We start from the raw sequence: 6,981 nt of genomic DNA, 5'->3' as shown, positions 1-6,981 counted from the left end.
CGTTGTAAATTCCTTTTAATAATAAAATGAGACGAGCCTCGACAAACAAAAAATGTAAAAGCTGCGGGGCCCTCTAAATGCATATATATTAAAATACATAGAATCCGGGACATGCCGCTTAGTAAATTTTACGGCCTTCCCCAAAATAACAATACGTTTAGTCGCTTTAGGCACGTATTTAATAATTGTATCTTCCTAAACACGGGTGCACATTTATGTGACCCAAATCTAAATCTCAACGGAGTCAAAGTGTGTCGACGACCACGGGTACATTGATTGTAACGCGGTTTGAGATACATTTTCACAACGTTGCAATTCTTGATAAAAATAATAGTAAATGATCAAAGCGGTTAAAAGATAAAAATTGCATATTGGTTCATAATTGTATAAAATCAGATAGTCAAGCCGAATATAACAGTTGAGCGACTGTGCTAGAACCACGGAACTCGGGAATGCCTAACACCTTCTCCCGGGTTAACAGAATTCCTTATCCGGATTTCTGGTACGCAGACTGTAACATGGAGTCATTCTTTTCCTCGATTCGGGATTAAAATTGGTGACTTGGGACACCCTAAATCTCCCAAGTGGCGACTCTGAAATAAATAAACAAATCCCGTTTCGATTGTCCTTTAATTGGAAAAACTCCCTTGCACCCCCGCGGGTGCGGAAAAAGGAGGTGTGACAGCTCTGGCGACTCTGCTGGGGATCTTTGACCCAGAACCACTGGTTCAGGGTTAAGAATTCGAGCTTAGAATAATTGTTATTATTTGGCTTTATTTATTATCTGATTTTATTATTATTTGTTTTAGCCTAAATGTGCAAAATGCTACTTTTACCGCTTTGATATTATTTGAACTGTATATAAACTGTGCCGAAACCCTTCTCTTCTTACCTCTGGGGATGTGCTTACTGGTTGAGACTCCCTATTCTGTTAGTGTCGTACCCTAAATAAAAGAGGCTCGGAAAGTTTCTAAGCCGGCTGGCCTTTTGGTTCCCGGAAAGGAGCTCCTTCCTCAGCTCGAGTTGTCCGCTCGGGTACACTGTCTAGAACACCGACCCAGGTTTTTGAACCTAGTATAACAAAGCCACATGCCGGATCCCTAGTAGGAACGTTTATTTGCATCATGTGCATTTGACTTAGGGGACTCAACACAGGGGTTGGGTCCGTCTAGGACAAGCAACCTGAAAATAATAGACCATCTTATGACATCCTATGTGCTACATGTTGTATTTAGTCAAGGGCGAATGGGTCATTTGGTCATTTCCAGCATGGTGTTATTTTAATCAAAGCATAGGGAACATTTGTGGAATCCAAGAAGCCTTGGAATTCCCTATGTCCCCCACGCTTGCTTTTTGGAAAAGCACATGGGGAACATTTGTGGAATCCAAGAAGCCTTGGAATTCCCCTATGTCCCCCACGCTTCGTTTTTGGGAAAAGCGCATGGGGAACATTTGCGGAATTCAAGAAGTCTTGGAAATCATTATGTCTCCCATTTCACATTTTTTTAAAGTAATAATAAATATAAAAAATAAAAATACATATAAAAACAAAGCATGAAAATTCAAAAGATTTTGTATGTTTTCATTATTTTCCACAGATTAAAAAAAATCGTGAAAAAGAGGAGAAAAAATGATTGTGTAGAGATATAACTACTTATGTTTAGAGAAAAATCAATGTCCGAGTAGTATCGAAACTCTGCCGAAATTTTGAGAAAATGAAAAAAGGTCTTATTAGTTTGTTATATTAAAAGCAAAGAAAAATAGAAGAAAAAAAAATCATCATTGTTCTGTCTTGTTTTTTTTCAAAAAAAAGAAAATGGTTTGTTGTGCCATTAAATGAAAATCAAAATGAGTCTGGTTGTTTAAAATGTTTTTTTATCTTATTATGGTTGTCTATGAAAATGCCAAATAAAATAAAAAGAGTCGGGCGTTGAACGTGATTTTATTATTTTTTCCAAAATAAATATATATATAATCCAAAAAAAATGCAAAAATATTTTGACTCTTCTTTAAAAATTCAAGCATTTCTTTTATTAAAGGTAAAAACTCCAAAAAAAAACATTTTCTTTTTCTTTAGAATAGGAAAAACAAATGAAAAAAGAAGGAATATTTTTTACGTTAGTTAGTTTGTTTGTTATGAATGAAAAATAATAGTTTGTTTGTTTGTTATAAAAAAAAAGAATAGAAAATGGAAAAGGGTCATCTCAAAAATAGTTTATTAGCCCGAACTACGCGGGTTTGATTCTCACCGGATGTGAGATACGTAGGCAACCCTCATCGGGTCCAACCCCCTTTTGCTAAAAAGCCAAAAACAAATAATAATAATAAAAAAAACATGTCAAGATTTTTTTCATAAATAAGTCGGGTGATGTCCAACTTCCCCTTTTACAAAAAAATAGCAAAAGTATATATGTCAAATTTCATAAAGAAGTCGGGTGATGCTGTTTTATCAAGACATAGCCGAATGTTCTCGAAAGGGACGCCGGAAGGCTGACTTTGCATAAACAGCCACTTTTGGGTCATTTTTAAGACTTGGTCCAGTTGACCCCCACAGCCTAAAAATCTTCATCCCCGAGACGTTGAAAGGCCGTGTTTGCAATATTGACTTTTCTAATTTGAAAACGATAAAAAGAGTTATAAATAAGTCAGGTGATGCTGTTTTGTCATAAATAGCCGAATGTTCCCGAAAGGGACACCGGAAGGCTGACTTGGCATAAACAGCCACCTTTGGGTCATTTTGAGATATGGACCCACACAGCCTTAAAAATCTTCGTCCCCGAGGCGCTGAAGGGCCGTGTTTGCAACACCAGGTTTTTATTATAATTTGAAAAAAGAAAAAACAAAGAGTCGACGGTCAGGTGAATACCGTTTGAATTTTGTCATAATAAGCCGAGCCAGCTTCGACCGCGTCTTAAACCGTTCTTGCCGAAACAGCCTTAGAATATCTTTCAGTTGTCGAAAGGTTGTTTTCGTAAAAGAATGGACAAGTTGGTAAAAGTGTCATAAAATAATCCTCCCCGGCCTCAAAATTCATGTGAGAATTGGAAGGGGCCACATTTGCAAAAATAACCATTTGGTTAAAATTAGCAAACGGAGGAAGGAAGTTGGCCATTTGTTTTGAAGTTTATAAATCTTTTGACTAGAATATGCAGGTTGTTTGATTCTCAAGTTTGTGGGTCATCTTTAAATCCTTGAAACCCAGTTTGTTTTAAATTTTTTTTTTTTTTTAAAAAATGTGTTTAGTATTGTTTATCTTTTATTGGTCCGAACTACGCAAGGTCTGATTTATGCGGGGTCATGATACGTAGGCAATCTCCATAAGATTCGACCACAGCAAAAAGAAAAGCAAAAAAAGAAAAAAAGAAAAAAAAAGAATGAAAAAAAAGAATGAAAAAGAAAAAGCGGGAAAAAAGAAAAAAAAGATCGAAAAAGAAGAAGAAAAAATGTTGTCAATAATGAGGACCGACTGAGTCCATTTTAACCTGTTTCGTTTTGAATCACAAAGTTAAGGTGGTTGGTTTGTGGTAAGCCGGACAATGACACCCAGAATCCTTTACTTGCACCTCATGATGCACATTCTGCGGGGATCAGGCCTGATGACAAAAGCATTCGAATCCTGTTGGAAACTTGTTGACGGAGATTGATGATATTGAAGCTGGTAATGGTCTTGACAGTATCGATGCAAAGCTCAGTAGCTAAGATGCCAGTCTTGATAAAGTGGAAGGACGCTCTGTTCCTTGGTTAACAAGAGAGAAGCTTGTGGTGGCTTATTCTGTTGTCATTTCTGTTGTTCGGATTATTAGGATTGTAATTCGGATTTGTTTTGTGTCAATATCTTTCCGCTTATCTTTCCGTTTTGTCATAGCGGTTTGTTTAAGTTTTGTCCAAGTTGTTTAGGATTTTATTCCGGTTTGCTTTGTTTTTAAAACCATTTGTTCAATCTAATGCAAAAAAATTCAGTCTTTTATTATTTCCATTCATCTTTTTGTTTAGTCCTTTTATCATTTTGTTCAGTGCCGATTCTAGGGACATGACATGCGCACCCAGTTTGGGCCTAGTCTTAAAAGTTAATCATAAAACCCTGGGAAGGTGATCAAAGCATTTAAAGGAAATAAGAACGGTTTGAGATTATTTGGAGCCCGAGTCATGTGGAACTGGGGCAAGTTAAACACAAAGAAAACCGTTAAAGAAAGATTCGCCTAAATTGGCATGAGGGTCGTTCATAATAATGAGAATGAGAGTGTCGCCCAACGGTGCTTTAGAAGTGACAAATGAACAAACAGATGTTGAATATAATTGTCAAGTCCAGCACCATCAGAAGAGACTACAAATTTAAATTGTGTTGTTTGCACTTGGCATGTTTTGAAGACTGGAATGACGAAGGCATTTTGTTCTGCTACCTAAACACTTTATCCTTCGTTACCCCTTTTGAGCCTTATTTATTTTCTTTCATACCCCTAGTTCGGAATCAGTAGCAACAAAGAAAGAGAAAAAAAAAGAACACAACAAAAAGAAAAGCGAAAAAAAAATGAAAAAAAAAAAGAGAAAAGAAGAGAAAAATGATAACAAAAAACAAAAAAAAACAAAAGAAAGTCAAATGAAAAAGAGGAATTGGGAACTACGTTTTACCTGATTCCTCAAAGAGGATATATAGGCGCTTCACGGCTCGGTCATAGTTTTGAAAAATGAAAAAATCAATTAAAATATCCTCAAGCAAGAAACTGGGGCAAAAGTTGCGTTTGTTGTAAATAAATCTAATTCCGAAGGTTGTAACTAATAACCCAAAATTAATGTATTTTTGAGCCTTTCATACCTTTTTTTTCTAGCCTATCCAAAACCCATATTACGGTCCAAAGAAAGACCTTCTGATCAATCTTCAAAAGATGCCAAGTCAGACAAATGAGAGTCTCACCGGTGAGCATAACATTCTATTCCACAGCAGAAAGGACTCTAATCCCCAGCGGAAAGAGTCATACCGGCGACACTCCAAACCCCCAGCTGGAAAGTGATACAAATGAGAGAGTCTTATCGGTGAAAACCTTCACAGGCACCATAAGGCGATGAAAGCTGAGAGAAAAACCAAAATGAGAGAGGCTTGATAGTGAAAACCCTTCGGGCACTACAAGTCGAATAAGATTGGGAATCAGATGGGGAATCGCCAATTGAAGATCTTGAAAGATGATTGACGGTAGAGGATAGGCCACATACGCATGTCATGGCCATTAGAGTCGGTATCTGCGTTTGATAGGTTTTTATTTATAGTTTCTTTTGTAAAAGAGTCATCATTTCCTTTGTCTTTTGTTTTGTATCTTTTATCTTTCTCCTTTCATAAAAAATTTTCCCCAATAGAGTCTGTCCGGTCAGAACAAGTATGAAATGACTTCAAATATGCCATCAGCTTTTCAAGATAAGATCTGACTAGTACATCTAAATGGTATAGTCAGCAAGGAACAAGTGCAAGGCCAGTGTTAATAAAGATATCCCCAGCAAAAGGGAATTGACAAAAGGATTGACAAGCGTCAAGAGGGATATCCTTGCCAAAACCAAGGTTATAAACCTCAAAGACAAGGCCCGTGAACAAAGCAAGGAGAGCAGTGAGCATGATTCGGCGAAATCCATACTAGACTAAAAGGTCGGGGAAATGCCAGTTTCCAAGCTATGCCACAAAAGAAGAGGGATATCCCCAGCAGGAAGGGATTATCCCCAGCACATAATATCATCCCCAACAAGTCGTGGAGCACAGCGCAATGAAGGAGAAAGGGAAAGCAATCCCAGTAGGAGTATCACAACCAACCACCATGTTTTAAACTAACAAAATTTTGTTTGATTTGAAGCAGGTAAAGGAAATGGCATTGATGCCAGAACTGCATGCCACAAGGGATATTATCAAACTGGGGCAGAAAATTTTCCTTCCATTTAGAAAATTTTCTGGAAGTCAGGTACCCCCAGCTGATAACATTTTACCCAACAGTGTTATCCCTAGCAGGTAAGTAAATAATTCCCCAACAGTGTTATCCCTAGCAGTTTCGAGGAGTCCAACATAAGTTTGGTGAAAATCGGTATCCTCAGCGGTTAGTCTTCGAAGGAAGAAGCTAATAATAATAATAATAATAATAATAAAAAAGAATAATAATAATAAAAAAAATTTAAAAAAATGGGGAAGGTAGAAAGGGAAAATTCATCCCAATCCCCAGCAAGTATTCGAGGTAAGACATTTTCAAGTCTTAAGGATATTTTGGGTTCATCCGCCCTCGAATAGGATATTTTGGGTTCATCCGCCCTCGAATAGGATATTTTGGGTTCATCCGCCCTCGAATAGGATATTTTGGGTTCATCCGCCCTCGAACAGGATATTTTGGGTTCATTCCGCCCTCGAATAGGATATTTTGGGTTCATCCGCCCTCGAACAGGATATTTTGGGTTCATCCGCCCTCGAACAGGATATTTTGGGTTCATCCGCCCTCGAATAGGATATTTTGGGTTCATCCGCCCTCGAACAGGATATTTTGGGTTCATCCGCCCTCGAACAGGATATTTTGGGTTCATCCGCCCTCGAATAGGATATTTTGGGTTCATCCGCCCTCGAATAGGATATTTTGGGTTCATCTGCCCTCGAATAGGATATTTTGGGTTCATCCGCCCTCGAATAGGATATTTTGGGTTCATCCGCCCTCGAATAGGATATTTTGGGTTCATCCGCCCTCGAATAGGATTTTATTTTTTCTAAGTTATTTGTTTGAAGAAAGGCGCCCACCTGAATAACGAGAGGAATACTTTTTGTCTGTTCATTTCATATTTTAGGCGCCCACCTGTATAACAAGGGAATACATTTCACGTCTTTTCCAATAGGAGACGCACTTCCTAATTTGAAATCATTAAAGTTTTTACCCATAGGAGACGCATTTCCTCATAGGTTTTTTTTAGTTTTACCCATAGAAGACGCATTTCCTCCTAGGTTTGTTTTAGTTTTACCCATAGGAG

Source organism: Nicotiana sylvestris, chromosome 1 (genome assembly GCF_000393655.2).
Source record: "Nicotiana sylvestris chromosome 1, ASM39365v2, whole genome shotgun sequence".
Taxonomy (NCBI): domain Eukaryota; kingdom Viridiplantae; phylum Streptophyta; class Magnoliopsida; order Solanales; family Solanaceae; genus Nicotiana; species Nicotiana sylvestris.
Note: the sequence above shows the minus strand (reverse complement) of the source record.